Source organism: Prionailurus bengalensis, chromosome D4 (assembly GCF_016509475.1).
Source record: "Prionailurus bengalensis isolate Pbe53 chromosome D4, Fcat_Pben_1.1_paternal_pri, whole genome shotgun sequence".
In the NCBI taxonomy this organism is placed as follows: domain Eukaryota; kingdom Metazoa; phylum Chordata; class Mammalia; order Carnivora; family Felidae; genus Prionailurus; species Prionailurus bengalensis.
In genome coordinates this window covers 86,927,503-86,942,994 of record NC_057359.1, presented here as the reverse complement: position 1 = coordinate 86,942,994, position 15,492 = coordinate 86,927,503, and the positions used below count along the sequence as shown (strand labels likewise).

At 49.9% G+C, this 15,492-nt stretch overlaps 1 pseudogene; it reads right to left on the bottom strand.

Annotated features, from left to right (window-relative positions):
• Positions 1 to 3,038: 3,038 nt before the first annotated feature.
• LOC122474819 lies at positions 3,039 to 6,952 on the bottom strand (annotated as a pseudogene).
• Between the last annotated feature and the right edge of the window lie 8,540 nt (positions 6,953 to 15,492).

Sequence of the window (15,492 nt, the reverse complement as noted above, 5' to 3'; positions counted from 1 at the left end):
ACCGGTAGTTCCTGTGGGCAGGACATCTTGGGATAGGAGTTAGGCTTGTCCATCTGGCGCCTCCACCTTCAGCCTGGCGCTGGCTGTCGGAGCAACCGGACTGTCACTGCTTTCCATTGTTGAGCCTGCGATGTCGGGCCCCAACGGGGACCTGGATATGTCCCAAATGATGACAACGGGGAGGGATCTTCTCTGTCCCAGAAACTGCCCGGTCATTTCACCTGAGGAAGGTAGAGGTGAGGTTGAGCCCACCGCCTGCAATCAGAGCCGCCACGGACTTGCACTCTTGGCCGCCTGGCCTTCTCCCTGAACCGGCTTGGGTGGAGGTGAGGCCTGCATTCAACCAGTGGGCAGGGCTGAGAAAGAGGGCTGGGCATCCGCCTTTGGCTGAGGGGTTAGAGGTCCCCCTTAGGATCAAGCATTTCACCGACCAAGAGAGCGGAGCCCCAGGTGCCCTGCCTGGCATAGAAACACCTGTATCTTCATGTGGCACGCAGGTCTGCAGAGACATGGCAGAAACACAGATCACACACGTGGACATGCTGACATAATCCAAGAAAACCACGGGCACATGTTTTTCTCTCAGTTTGAAACCACGCCTGGGATCACAGGCCTTGACTCTATGTGTGAGCCCACAGACCAGGGAGAAGCATGCTGAATCCAGAGCACATGGGATGGGCTAAAAAACCCAGAGAGACAGGCAGTTTCTGAGAAACGCGCCAAGGCACGCGCAGGTACACCTACTACGCGGATGCAGCAGGTGGATGTAAATGCGCATGCGTGGAGCCTGCACGGGGTCGCATGAGGCCCAAGTCCACCCACCTCCAAGGGCAAGTGAGGGCCCCTGGTTGGAAGCTGCTGTGGTCCCAGGGAGGGCCTGTTCCTTTGCCCACTTCACTCCTGTGATTAAGGCCCATAAACCGGACCACAGGACAAAACAGCCACCAGCTCCCTCCAGCGCTGATGGGGGAACACCGTGTGCCGGGGTGCTGCCCTGCTTCTGGGGTCCCTGTTCACCTCTGTCTCCCTAGCCCACAAGCCCTGCCATCATTCCCTCTCTAAGCCCACTGTGGTGGTCCACCCTCAAAGATACCTGGATCTTAATCCTGAGAACCTGAGAGCAGTACCTTATGTGGAAAAAGGGCCTGTACAGATGTGATCACATGAAGCGTTTTTATTTATTTATTTAATTTTTTAAGTTTATTTACTTTGAGAGAGAGCATGAGCCAGGGAGGGGCAGAGAGAGAGAGAGACAGAGACAGAGACAGAGACAGAGAAGCCCAAGGAGGCTCCACTCTGCCAGTGCAGAGCCCAGTGTGGGGCTCGAACCCATGTACTTGTGAGATCATGACCTGAACTGAAACCAAGAGTTGGGCGTTTAACCGACTGAGCCACCCAGGTGCCCCTACATGACGTGTTTTGAGAGGGGGAGATTACCCTGGATTAGCCAGGTGGGCCCAAAATGTAATCATAAGTGTCCCTATAAAGAGAGAGTCCAAGGGAAATTTGTCTGCAGACAAGAGAGAAGGCCATGTGATGACCTCACCAGAGAGAGAGAGAGAGAGAGAGAGATTTGGAGATGCCACACTGCTGTCTTTAAGGAAGAAAGACCCCCAAGTTAAAGAAGGAGATTCTCCCCAGAGCCTCTGGAGGAAGTGCCGCCCCGCTGAGGCTTTGATTTTAGCTAGTGAAAGTGATTTCAGACTTGGGACCTCTGGAACTGTAACAGAACAAATGCGTGTTGTCTTGAGCTGCCAGTGTGTGATAACTTATAGCAGCAATAGGAAACCAATAAAATCCAGTGACTCCAGGAAGAAACACAAAGCCCATTTGCGTCCTAAGAATTTGATCCTGGAAGACCCAGGAGGCCCCGAATGGTGGCAGGAAGCTGTATGCTTGGGCCAAGGCAAAGAAACTGGCTGTTGCCCAAAGTGGAGCCCAAGCCCCGGGCGTGCTGGGTGCACCTGCCGCCCCCTCGGCCAGCTAGTGGCGTTCTAGCCAGCAGTCCCTTGGGTGCCCTTCTGTGTCTCTGGACTTGGGCAGAGCCTCCATCCATCCCTCAACCCAGGCTGCAGCAAGCTGGTCTCTTCCTGGATCTGACCCAGACTCCTGAGGCTGTAGCAGTCAACCCTGTCCTGCCCCCTGGAGGCTGAGGCCAGCACTGCTCAGAGCTCCAGTTATCTCCCCACTCCCCCAATCCAAGGGTGAAGGGGTAAGTATGCAAGTCTGTGGGGTGGATAAGCCTGGGTTTCTTCAGAGCCTCGCCCCCTCCAGCCTCTGACCTTGCAAGGGGAGAAGAGACCAGGGAGGGGGTTCAAACATGTGATGTAGACACAGAGGGGTGGACAGAGGCTGGTCAGGCCCCAGACACAGGCCCGGCCAAATGAGGGGTATAAGGCTGGAACCCTTGAGTCTTCTAGAATCTGGATTCCTGGCAGCATATTCATTTTCATCCTTGCCTCCCCTGGCCTTGCCCCAGGTTCTCCAGAGGTCCTCATGGTGGAGGGATGTGGGTGAGGGGCAGCACTCAGAATGTGGTCGGCATGGACACTGCCACCTAGCAGTGGGCCCATGGGGGGCTGGCAGAGGGAAAGGGACCACCTCTGGTGACACTCTGTGTCTGGCATGGTATCCAGCTGGGCAACCTTCTGCCTCACCCACTGTGCACCCCTCTATTGCAATCTTCCAGCATCCACGGGGTCCTGATAAGGTAGGGGTGACAGCACCTCAGCCCTCCAACCCTCTCCAGCTCCCTGGGCCTGGGCCTCTGCCATTGGACCTGCTTCAGGTGGCTGGACATGAGTGTGAGATGTGCCCCCTCACTGTCCTGGGAGGCAGGGGCAAGTGAGGGCAGCTGCTGGTCTGGGGCCGGGCCTGGGGTTGGAGCCAGGGGTGTTTAGTCAGAGCTGGACTCTGCTTCTGTGGCCGTCATCCCTTCCAGGGGACCACAGTTACTGGGAGGGATGCTAACAGGAGCCTGCCTTTTGCTCCTTATCCCCCTCAAAGGGCCCAGAAGTCAAGGAGCACAGACTTGGGACTGGGGGGCATGTGTTTATTAGCAACCAAGAAAGGGTTCTGTCAGCTGGGAAGCCTGGGAAGCAGCTGGTGAGCTGTAGAGTGAGAAGGGTCCCCTGGCTCTCTCACTGGTCCAGGCTGGTGGGGACAGCTGGGCGGTGCCCTGGGCAGAGATTGGCGAGAGGGGGATGGGGTGGAGAGAGCCCGAGGGCACCTGAGAGGGCGTCAAGGGAATAGAGAGGGCAGCAGTGCTGGGCAGGTGGGACAAAGGCAGACCTGGAACCCCCTCCCAGCTGCACCCTGGCTCCCATCAGCCCCCTCTGGAGCCATACTTACTGCACACTTGCTCACTTATATATGCACTCATCTGTGGGGGACAGAGTGGTCAGCATGGGCAGGGGTGTGTGTGGGATCCCTGACCTCCAGGGCCCCTGCACTGCCCCTGGGCTACCCTGGGCCTCAGCCTGGTCCAGCCACAGAAGCTCCGGGGCTCCTTTCATAGATGGTACAGAAGAGGGTTGGAAGATGGGGCAGGGGACTGGAGGAGAGGCCTGAGGACAAGCAGACCTGGGTGACACCCGTTCTCCAAAGGAGGCAGGTGAGGCCCAGCCACACTCCTGTTTGGGCACCAAGCCTTCTGCCTGTTTACCTGCTGAGTTCTGACACACCCTCAGGATTTGGGAGGCACCTGCCCAGGCCAGGCTGCCTGAAGACAAGGGCACCTCCTAAGTCAGTGGTGAGCCAGTCCCAGGGCAAAGGGGGAGGTGGCCAGGCAAGGAGACTGAGGAAGCTTCGCCCCATGCCTGCAATTCTCGTGTGGGCAGGCCCGAGCTAAGGTGAGGGAGGAGCACTAGGGGCCCAGAACCCTGATTGTGGCAGGGTCTTCCTGAACCTGAAGTGGCTTCTGGGCCTCCAGTGACCACAGCAGGGCTCTGCCTCCCTCCTCTCCCCCGTTCCTTAGTGAAGCAACATCAGGCCTGGACAGTCCCCATGGGCCCTTCTCCTCTCCCCAGCTGGTGATTACCATTGGGGATTGGGAAGATGATGTGGTCATCGGTGAGGCCCAGGGCTTTGGCAAGGCTAATGAAGTTTTCCTTCAGCTCCTGGGTCAGCTCCTTGGTCCTCCCTGTGGCCAAGATGGCTGGTGAGTGGCTGGTGAAAGCTCCATGAATATTGTGGAACCCGTGAATGATGCCTCAGACCCTTCCCTCCTGAGGGGTCTGTGGAAAGACCCCTCTCCCGCCTCCCAGGGCTCAGAGTGAAGGGGACCTTGGGGGCTGGGTGTCGTGGGCCTCTTCTCCCCCAGCACGAACAAGAGCCGGGTCCCAGGGGGTAAGACCCACCATAGAGGGTGACCATGAAGAACTCCTGGTTTTTGTAAGCTTTCTTGAAGAAAATCATGGCAACCTGGTTGTAGTCTGTGGCCACCACTTGTACAGTGTAACTCTGGATTCCAGGGTAACCTGCATGGTGGACAGTGAGGGATCAGCCCTCCCAGCAGAGGGAGCTGTTGGTTCCTCCCCTGGTACCACAGGATGGTGTCTGTGTGGAGGGGCAGTGAGGTCCTTGCCCCCGGAGACCCACTCCACTCAGGACTCACGCTCAATGTTGCCCAGGTTGAATTGGCCTGGCTGGAAACTTGGGAGGAAAGTTCTGATCCAGTGGTCACAGCGCTGGTTCCTGTGGAACAAGAGGCGTGTGGGTAAGAGGGTGACACCCCATCCTGCCACAGCAGGAGGCCCACACGCCACCCCTCAGATGGGCCTGTCTCTTCCCCGCTGAGCCCATCCCTGCCTGTCCCTGCCTACTCTGCCCTGAGCCACATGAGCTGCTCAGACTCTCCCTCTGCATCTACTGTTTTCCTTCTTCGAGGCTGTTTCCCCTTGGTGGCCTTCCCTCCATACTGTCCCCTTCACCCGCAGCATTTGTCTCCTATTTTTTTTTTAATTTTTTAAATGTTCATTAATTTTTGAGACAGAGAGAGAGAGAGAGAGAGAGAGAGCCGAAGTGGGAGAGGGGGGAGAGAGAGAGGGAGACACAGAATGCAAACCAGGCTCCAGGCTGTGAACTGTCAGCACAGAGCCCTACACAGGGCTCAAACTCAAAAATGTGAGATCATAACCTGAGACAAAGTCAGAGGCTTACCCGACTGAGCCATCCAGGGGTCCCCTATGCCCTATGCCTATCTTATGGCTTCCTTCTATAACCTCTCCTGGGGGAATCAACAGACGCTCCAGTCTGCTGGATGCCAAAGACTCCCTTAGCTGCTGGGCCAACCCTGACCTCTCAGCTGCATCCCATCTGGTCCCCTGGGAACCCAGAGCTGATCCCCCACACCTGCCCTTCTTCTGCTCCTTCCATGACCGATGTTCTAGCCCCATCCCCAAGTGCCAGAGCCAGAAGCCCAGGGGCGCTGCAGAATCCTTGGCTCTCCTCTCTAGGTCGTAATCTGCCCCTGCTCTGGTCATCTCCCACCTATGACTGATCAGCCTCCTGGGCTGCACACCATCATTCCACTCTCTGCTACAGCCCACCTGCTCTTCACCAGTACCTGAGGCTCCTGCCAGGGTGGCCACCCCCCCCCCCCCCTCCAGACTGCTCATCAGCTCCTGCTCCGGGCGGCCATGAGATGGCTTGCTATTTCTTGAAGAAGTGGCTCTCTCTGACTCAGTCCAGCAGCCCTGCCATAAAGGTCCCAGGTCTCCTGATGCAAGTTGGTTTCTCAAGGTCCAGCCCACAGACCACCTCCCTGGAAGCCCTGGACAAAGCTCAAGGTGGGATTCCAGGCTGGATCCACCGACCCTCCTCCCATTCTAGGACACTCCAAGCTCTCTTTGTCTTGTCACTGATGATCGCTTTTGTCCAACTGCAGTACTGTTTTGTGTCTGTGCTGAAGTGACCAAGAAATGTTGATTTAGTAAATGAAAGAAGGAATAAATACAGGGATCCAGTACCCAGCGGTAGGATGAATTATCATCTTTCAGCTATGGTCAGCCCTCGGCTATGACATCAGTCTGCCTCTTAGACCCCCACGGCAGCCCTCTGGGCCCCCCCATGTTCCCCTAGGAGGTGATGGATCTCACCAGGGCAGGACAAAGGTGACATTGTAGCTGTTGGCTTAGTTCAGCTCATAGGTGATGGTGTACATCTTCAATTGGCTGTGTTTTTCTTTATGAATTTCCTTCCCTGCCAGTCCCAAGACGTACCATTTCCCCTGGAACTACAATAGGGGCTGATGATAGGCAGAGCCAGGAGCAGCCCCAGGGGGCCCTCCTGCTCCATCCCTGCAGGCACCTCTAGGCAGCCTGGGCCTCAACCAGAAGCCCCTCTAACTGGGCTGCTGGGACCCAGCTGGCCACACAGGCTGGGCTGATGAGCCTGGCAGGAGCTGGAGACCATCAGGCCAGGCGGGAGCCCTGAGTGTGTCAGGGACAGGGTGACACTTGGCAAGTGGCCAGCTGGCTTCCCTGAGCCTCAGTTTCCTCATCATGTAGAGGGCCTGAAGATGTTCCCACCTTGCAAGGACTGCAGGGATTATGGAAGAGAGTGTGGACCAGGGGAGTCTGCTCAGCTGACCCTCTTGTCAGCAAGGTTGGGGGTGGGGATGGGAGCATGGGGTGTGCCTTCCATCAGGGCACCCGAGAGCAGGTGGAGCTAAAGCCTGAGCCCTTCCTGCCTCTCCTCCCCTCTGTTTACACTCTTCCCAGGGCCTCCCTGCACCTAGCCCTCCCAGGCCCCTTACCAGCTCATTTTGGAAGTCAGGTTGCAGAGGGACCCTGTGCAGAGGCGGGGTTGGGATCAGGTTTGGGGTGGAATCCTGGGCCTGGGTCTGTAGGGCCCCTAGCAGGACAAGGCCCAGCCACAGGAGACCTAGGGCCATGACTTCAGGGCTGAGGAAGCTGGCACCACTCCAGATATTCCCTGAAAGAGGAGATGAATGAAGAGCCTTCTGGGGGATGCTATTTATGCTCTCTGTGGCCAATGGCTCAGCCCAGGGTGGAGCGACTTATCCTTTGCCAAATCCTGGAAGGGTGAGACAATTGCCAGCAACTCATGCTGAAGATCATGGCAAGCTCTCTGCTCTTTCCTCCAGGTCAGGATTATGCAAGATGAGGGGCCGTAAGGTCTGGGAGGTGAGAGGGTGCATTCCCCCTATCTCCACATCTCTGGCAGGGACTCTCTTCACAGTCTCTTCCCCCTGGTTATCACTGTGTGTGGTCATGGGCCTCTGATCTGGACCAGCTGTCATCTCTGACCTCTAGAAGCCTCTCAGCTGGGGCCTAGGTGCCTGGTGGATTAAGTGTGGTAAGGCCCCCTTCCTGCACCTGATGAAAACAGAGAATGCCTCGCATCAACAGAGCCCATGCTGCTTGTGGTTCTCCAAAGGGAAGGGAAGGGAAGGGAAGGGTAGGGAATGGGAGATAGTTGAAAGAGGACATTCCTGGTAGGGAAGGACAGAGTGTGCCCTGTGCTGCTCATGGAGCCCAGATCCTGGCCCTCCCAGGTATCCACCCCAGGCCCTGGCACCCTTCCCCTCCCCTCCCCAGAGAAGGCCTTCTGGGGAGTGCTCCTGATGAGGGAGCATAAGGCAAGCTGAGGGCAGAGCACATGCTAACATGCTCCCCAAGCCAGAGGTGGAATCTGTGTGACATTCCTCAGGCACTCCTGGCTGCCCAAGAACAAAGGAAAGGAAAGAAAACAAAGAGTTAAGTGATAGAAATCACAGTCCTCCATCAGTTTACCTATATCCTAGAAAATTAGGAGGAAAAGGGGATCTTATCAATAGCCTAATCTCTAGCATCCTATACTCAGTTTCCTGGAGCCCAAATATCACCTACCTCCCTAGTGATATGGGGAACAAAGGCAAGAAGGAAAAGTCAGATGGCATTAAATTTCATTATGACCTGCAGCCCATTGACAAATACTTGAAGTGCATATTGAGTATAACATTTCTCCAGGAATTCCCTATAGTCTGAATGTTAATGCTTTGCTAGAGGAGAAAACAACCTTAGCTTGACAACAGCTAGGCCTCCAGTAATGTGGGAGTCTACTTGAGCATATAAAAAATCCCTTTAGAAAATTCCTCTTGACTTTATCTCCCCCAACCCCATGGTATATAACCAGTCACTCTTCACAACCCCAGTGCAGCTCTTTCTGCCCAAAAGTCCTGTCCCTGTGAATTAACAAAATCATCTTTTTTGCACCAAAGATGTCTCTAGAATTCATTCTTGGTTGTGAGCTCTGAACCCCACCATTCCAAAGCCCCATCATTCCCGTCTTGAGTCAGCCCCTCCCCCTCATCCATGCCCCATTGGCAAGGTGGGCCCAGACCTCAGATGGCCCCTCAGGAACTTGGCCCCTCCTGTGGGCCCAGTGGTCATAAACCCGAAGCTGGGCATGCCAGCCACAAATGAGACAGCTTGACATAGCAGAGCTCTGAGGCTACGGTTTCAGCTTCATCCTGGTGGGGGACAATGGGGGACATGCATCCTCACTGTGTGAAAAGGGGTCAGGGGCTAGGGCCCAAGGGGGGCTCTCTACCCTGCTGCTTTGTACACTGAGTAATTTGGGTCACAGTGAATGCAAGGACTCAGCCTCATTCTTGAGAGATCACGGATACCATCTGCTCTCTCTGGCCAGTCTTGGGGTGTGGAGTCCAGGGGCCTAGGCCTGGGCCCCCAGAAGTGTTCTTGCCATGGCTGATCCCAGCTTTGTCCTGGAGGGAAGTAGTTTCTTCATGAGGCTTGGCTGTCCGTGGGAGGCAGTGATGGGTCCCAGCCCTCTGGTAGTGTCTCCTAGACACATGGGCCAGGGCTGACAGAATGCCTGACCTGAGGCTGTCCTGAGGCCTCACTGGCTGCAGATGAGACTCCTGGAGACCTCACGGGCTTTCTACCTGCTACAGGGAAACCAGCTCCCCTAGCCTGGGCTTTGGGTGGTGGGCCCTGAAAGAGAGACTCTGGGTGAAGAGGGAGCATAAGGCAAGCTGAAGGCAATGTACAAGCTAGAACCTCCCCCCTCCCCACAAAAAGGTGGGATACGTGTGATATTCCTCTGGCTGCCCAAGAACAAAGGAAAGGAAAGAAAAGAAATGGTTAATGATAGTGATCACAGTCATGCAGGACATGAGTCTCCATCAGTTTACAAATATCTTAGTAAATTATAAGAAAAAGGCAATCTTATCAATAGTCTAGTCTCCAGAAGCCTATAGACTCAGTTTCCTGGAGCCCCTATTAACACCCTAACCTCCATGCTGATGTGGGGAAGAAAGGCAAGAAAGAAATGGCAGATAAAATTAAATTTCTGATACCCTGCAGACCAGTGACAAATCCTTGAGGCAAATACCAAGTACAACAATGTCTCCAGGAACCCCTACCATTCCTAATATTAATGCCTTACTAGAGGTAAAACAACCTTAGCTTGACAATAGCAAGGCCTCAGGTAGATTAGGAGTCCTCTTTAGCATATCAAAGTCCTTCTGGAGGCCTCCCTTCCTTTTGACTTTACTTCCCCAAACTTCCTAGTATATAACCAGTCACTCTTCACAACACCAATGCAACTCTTTCTGCCCACAGGTCCTGTCCCCGCGATTTAATGAAATCACTTATTTTGCATCAAAGATGTCTTCAAGGGGCGCCTGGGTGGCGCAGTCGGTTGAGCGTCCGACTTCAGCCAGGTCACGATCTCGCGTTCCGTGAGTTCGAGCCCCGCGTCAGGCTCAGGGCTGATGGCTCAGAGCCTGGAGCCTGTTTCTGATCCTGTGTCTCCCTCTCTCTCTGCCCCTCCCCTGTTCATGCTCTGTCTCTCTCTGTCCCAAAAATAAATAAACGTTGAAAAAAAAAAAAAAAAAAAGATGTCTTCAAGAATTCTTCCTTGGCTGTCAGCTCTATAATATGCGCCCCCGCCCAGCCTCATCATTTGGCGCCTATATGGGGTTGTGAGTCTTTTCATCTGGACTCTGAGCTTCAGTGCAAATGTGGTGAGTGTTTCTCTTTTCTTCCTTTACTCATATTTCAGAGGCTTTTCAAGGAGTCTGGTCTTATTAGAACACTTTCCTGTCTATTGCTCAGGCTGTACTCCTGTAGTCCGTGGCTACTCTATGGGGAGGAGAAAGCCTGCCTTTTGGCTGGAAGTGAGTCCCCAGGCAGGAATGGTAAAAATACCCAGAAACTTGTGCCCTCTCTTTCTTCCTGTCCTTATATATTGTTGTCTGTCGTGGGCATGGAACAGACATCTGTATGACTAGCATGGATTCCAATCTTTGGAATATGGCAGAAGTTTCCTCCTCATTGGTCTAACGTGATCCCCTCCACATCCATGGTCTAGTCACTTATGGCTGCGGGACCTCTTCTGTTGCTGGTGAAACCAGTACCTGATTGAATTAAAATGTTCCCCAGCCGGGAACCATTTCCTAGGAAGTTGCAATGTAAAGACTATATGTGTTGGAATGTCACTTGGATCATGATGGGTTTCTGTCTTCACCATTTTGGGTTAATGTCTTCCGCTAACTACTACGTAAATGACAAAATTGGGCAATTCCCGCTTGTAAAACTTTCCCAGTATTTTCCATGGGTTAAACACGATGTTTTCTTCAGCCTTCTCAGCAAGGCAAAGTAGGTCCATCTGCCTGCACCTATTTGTAGCCTAGGATGCCATGGGAAATCGGAGGGATGCCGGCATCCCTCCCACAGAGGCCCTTAGGGGCTGGTTGGTGATCATAGCAATTTTGTTTGAAGTTCACCTCGGGTCACTTTGACACCTCAGGGACCTCTGATATATCCTGCGTGTGGGACACCACCTGGGAGTTGGGGGGGATTTTCATGGTAATGGACTTTTTCTACTTTTCTCTCTCTAGGAGGAGGATGGGACCTTCTTCTCAGTCCCCAAGGACTCTCCCTTGGGATGCCTCTTCAACCTGCTAGAAACGATTTGGATTGCAAAATTTAGGAAAGAGGTGATGTCATGTAACACTGTGTGGCCTTAGTAAGTTCTAGCAGTTAGATCTCTTCTGCAGGAAACAGGGTCTATGGATGGAGGCACCCTAGGTCCAGGCCTTCACAGCTCTAAGTGAGGACCTGGGCCAAAAGGCCTGTTGCAGAATATATTTGCTCTAATGTGTTTGGCTAGTAAACTCCCTCCTGACATAGTGGATGTCCTAACAGGCCTCCTCCTGATGGAACACAGTTGCTAGAGGAAACATAGGCCATCCCTGACAAAAGGGGATGCTGACTCTTTCTCTCTGTTCCTCCTCCTAATAGATGTGGGGACCTCTCCCTCATTCATTTCCTGTGTTAATGGCTTTAATTGGAGCCAACTGTGGGTAGTCTACCTTGGCACATGGACTTTAAGGAATATCCCCAAACTCCATTTGCTTCAGGGAAATTCCCTGTCTTCTCTAGCCTGACATAGACTCCTTATTTCCACTTTGGTGGAAAACAAACAAACAAACAAACAAACATGGGGTCTCCTCTTTCCCGGTGACAAGGTTTAGAACCAGGAATCCTCTCTGCCTTCTGGCACTTGGATTCTTCTGCCTGCTTCTCCCCCTCCTCCTGTTTCTGCATCATCTTCCATGCAACCTACATAATGGGCTTCTATACCATCCTCCACCCTCGATGTCAAGGAGTGATGAGCACCCCCTTGAATCGCCCACTTCAGATTCCCCCATTGGTGTCCCAGGTAAAAGTTGACAATGGGGAACAAATTGATCATCCTTTAAGTGAATGCAGGTGGAATGTGTTTGGTTTTTAAGCTTATTTAAGTTTGTTGGTTTAACTATGACAGACATATATTTGGAGTTTTCAGCATTAAATATGAAACTTTTATTCTATCAAGGTTTCCTAAAGGTCAAAGAAGCTCATGTTGTCTCTGTTGCAATTTGTTAGCAAAAAGATGACTTAAAAAAATGGTTAATTTTGTGTACCTGAAAGTTTTCACAGATAATTCTTAAGATAGCTTTCAAAGTATTTCATAATCTGAAACTTGGATAAATGGGATTGAATTTATTGCATATCTAGGTCTTTTCCAAATAGATTGATTACTGAAGCATTGATTACTGAATATAGGTTTGTGCTTTTGACTCCTTATTGCAGAGAAACTAAGAAAATCTGGGTCTATTGGAAAACATGGTTTGCGATTCATTGACTCATGAATTTGCCATCTAAAGAATTCTGGTGTAACAGTTTATGATTGGTTACTAAGTTTTTATTAGAGACTAAGTGTTCTAAGAGTTAAAATTCTGCTAAGCGTACTTAAAATGGATGGAAATAAGGAAAGCAACTCTGTATGTAGGAAAGCGGGAGATATGTAAGAAAGATAAAGAATGGAAATACATTTTTCATTGTTGAGGGTACAAGAAAGTAATTTTGTCTCAAATGAGACTGGTTGTTTCAAGAAGAATGGTTTGGGCCAAAATTTGAAGGCAAAGGAAAGTTGTAGAAGGTTCATGAAAAGAATCTTTGGAAAGGAATTTTTTAAAATGTTTTTTTTAATTTTTATTTTATTTTTGAGACAGAGAGAGACAGAGCATGAGCAGGGGAGGGGCAGAGAGAGAGCGAGACACAGAATCCGAAGCAGGCTCCAGGCTCTGAGCTGTCAGCACAGAGCCTGACACGGGGCTCAGACTCACGAACTGCAAGATCATGACCTGAGCCGAAGTCGGATGCTGAACGGACTGAGCCACCCAGGCGCCCCTGGAGAGGAATTTTATGCGTGGTCAGGATGGACTAAGGTTGAGATGAATGGATTTTATTTTTTTATTTATTAAAAAAATTTTTTTAATGTTTATTTATATTTGAGAGAGAAAGCACAAGCAGGGGAGTGGCAGAGAGAGAGGGAGACACGGAATCCAAAACAGGCTCCAGGCTCTGAGCTATCAGCACAGAGCCTGATATGGGGCTCAAACTCACAAACTGTAAGATCACGGCCTGAGCTGAAGTTGGACGCTTAACCAACTGAGCCACCCAGCTACCCAGAGATGAATGGATTTTAAAAGTACATGGGCCTAAGGTTGATATGCTGCTTTTCTCTGTTTTCAAAAGACAAAGTTTTCTGGCATTGTTGATCTGCTGTTGATCAGAAAATGTAAACAAATGTTTTTTTCTCTTTGTCTACTGGGAAGACAAAAGCTTTAGGTTTCCTCTTGATCAAGTCTTTGATTACTTAAGGTTAAAACTTCTCAATGGTAAAGGAGTTAGGTTTTGCTAACAACTATACAGTGCTACATATTTGCCTTTGGAATCTCTTATCGCCATGTTGGTTAAATAAATAAAGTTTTAAGATTTGTAATGATCTGTAATCCTATTTAGAATGTGCTGTATAACTGTCTAAGGTTTTAACAAACTTTCCCAAGATTTTGACCAATTAGACCTTTTTATTTGGTATGCTAAGTTACTTGGAAAAGCACTGTCAAATAATGGTAAACCTTAGTTGTATTGCATGGCTAAATGCTGTAACTGCTCAAATATATATACAATTCCTAAAGTTTTAATGTTTTGGTATAAAGTCCTCCCTTGATATTCTGATTATTGAAGTGTTATGGGTTACAGAAATAACTGTTTCCTTGTCAATCGCATCATCGTGAACTCTCATCAGATCTTTAACAATGTCCATTTCTGAGATCTTGTCATTTTTAATTGTTCTTGTTCTCCCACAAAACATTTCATCTACAAGGAGATTCATAAAAAGGACTTTTAGGAGAAATACAGGTATTCGACATCTTTAAGATTAAGCTAAAGCGGGAAAGAATTCCAGAGCTAAAAAGCTTCGTTCAAACTGAACAAGCATTAGGAACATGGCACTAAATAAACTGAGGAAGATTATAGTTTTTGTGACTCTTGTTTGAAATATTGCTGGTTCTGTGATGTTTCCTCTTCTGGATCAAGGGAATTTTCTCTTAAGATATTTATAATGTACAGAGATGTCATGAAGTTTTCATTTGTAAACTGAAACATTTAACTTTTCTCTCTCCCTAAACCCTCTGAAATTCAACCACTCTCAGTGAGTCTTCTTTCTTTCACGGCAATTACAGATATTTGCAAGTACAGTAAGATTCTTCTTGTAACAGGACACCTTTGGAAATACTGGTTGTTTTGCCAAGGCTTTGACTGGAATGTCCTATTTGAGAGAAATGCATAGACCCTGATATGACCAAATGGCTTTAGGGAACTAAGGTTGACTTTATGAAACATGGAACCATAAAACCCCTTGAAAACGTTGGCCAGGGGCGCCTGGGTGGCTCAGTCAGTTGGACGTCCAACTTGGGCTCAGGTCATGATCTCGCGGTCCGTGAGTTCGAGCCCCGTGTCGGGATCTGTGCTGACAGCTCAGAGCCTGGAGCCTGTTTCGGATTCTGTGTCTTCCTCTCTCTCTGACCTTCCCCCATTCATGCTCTGTCTCTCTCTGTCTCAAAAATGAATAAACGTTAAAAAAATTAAAAAAAAAAAAAAAGAAAAGAAAACGTTGGTCAGATACCTTGCTCAGAGAATTCCCAGCAGCTTTACTGCGTGAGTAAAGAATGTCACTTCTGGGCAGGTGCAGGGAACTCAGGATATCTTGGGGACCTTGTGGGGAGAAATTTGCCCAAATCTATAAGTATTGCAGGTCTGTGTGATGCAAGTACTTGGCTTGGCTTCTGGTCTGGAGAGGCCAATCAGTTCAGTCTCCAGTTCAACCTGGAGATTCCTTAGGTTGCTTTGCAAACTTTAAAAGATCCTTAGGATCAATCACTATTCTAGCTGAGCTTATGTAAATCATTAGGCCAAATTTGTTAAAACTGGACTTAATTTGCAAACGAATTAGTCTTGATTTGGCCATCTCTGGAAATGAGGGTTTTTAGACAGAAAAACTATGTTTCTATAATGCAGCTCTCTGGACGTTAAATTCTAGTTCTGATTGTCTTTAGATGTTTGCTGTTTGTCTAAACTAGACACCTTGAGGTAAACTTCAGAAAAATTGTCCCAATATTTCATGTATAGAAAAATCTTCTGCTTGTTATTCAGTGGAGATAATAATAAATCCCCGTGGGCATAGTTAAAAAGCTGGAAAATGGGATGGATTCCTCCAACAATTGTATGCACAGACTTTTCTCACTGTAGACCTATGAGTAGATAAAGACTATAGTGCTTTACTATTCACTGGAGACCAGGTTAATTCCTAAGTCTCTAAATATGCCAACCATATCCTCCCTCCACCTGATCTGACAGTTACTAAAAATCCACCCCATATAAACCCAAAAGACCTGGTTTATTTAAAGGATGGAAAGTCTAATACAACAGGGGATTTAACTCCAAAATGGAAGGGTTCCTACTGGGTCTATTATGTACTCCCACTGCAATAAAGTTAGAGGGGCACACTTCATGGGCTCCTGTATCTAAAATAAAACCTGTACCCCCTTCACAGGAATTCAACGAGCAAACTAATCTGCCTTCTGATTCCTGTGAACCTGTGGAAGACCTCCAACTTCTCTTAGGATGGTTG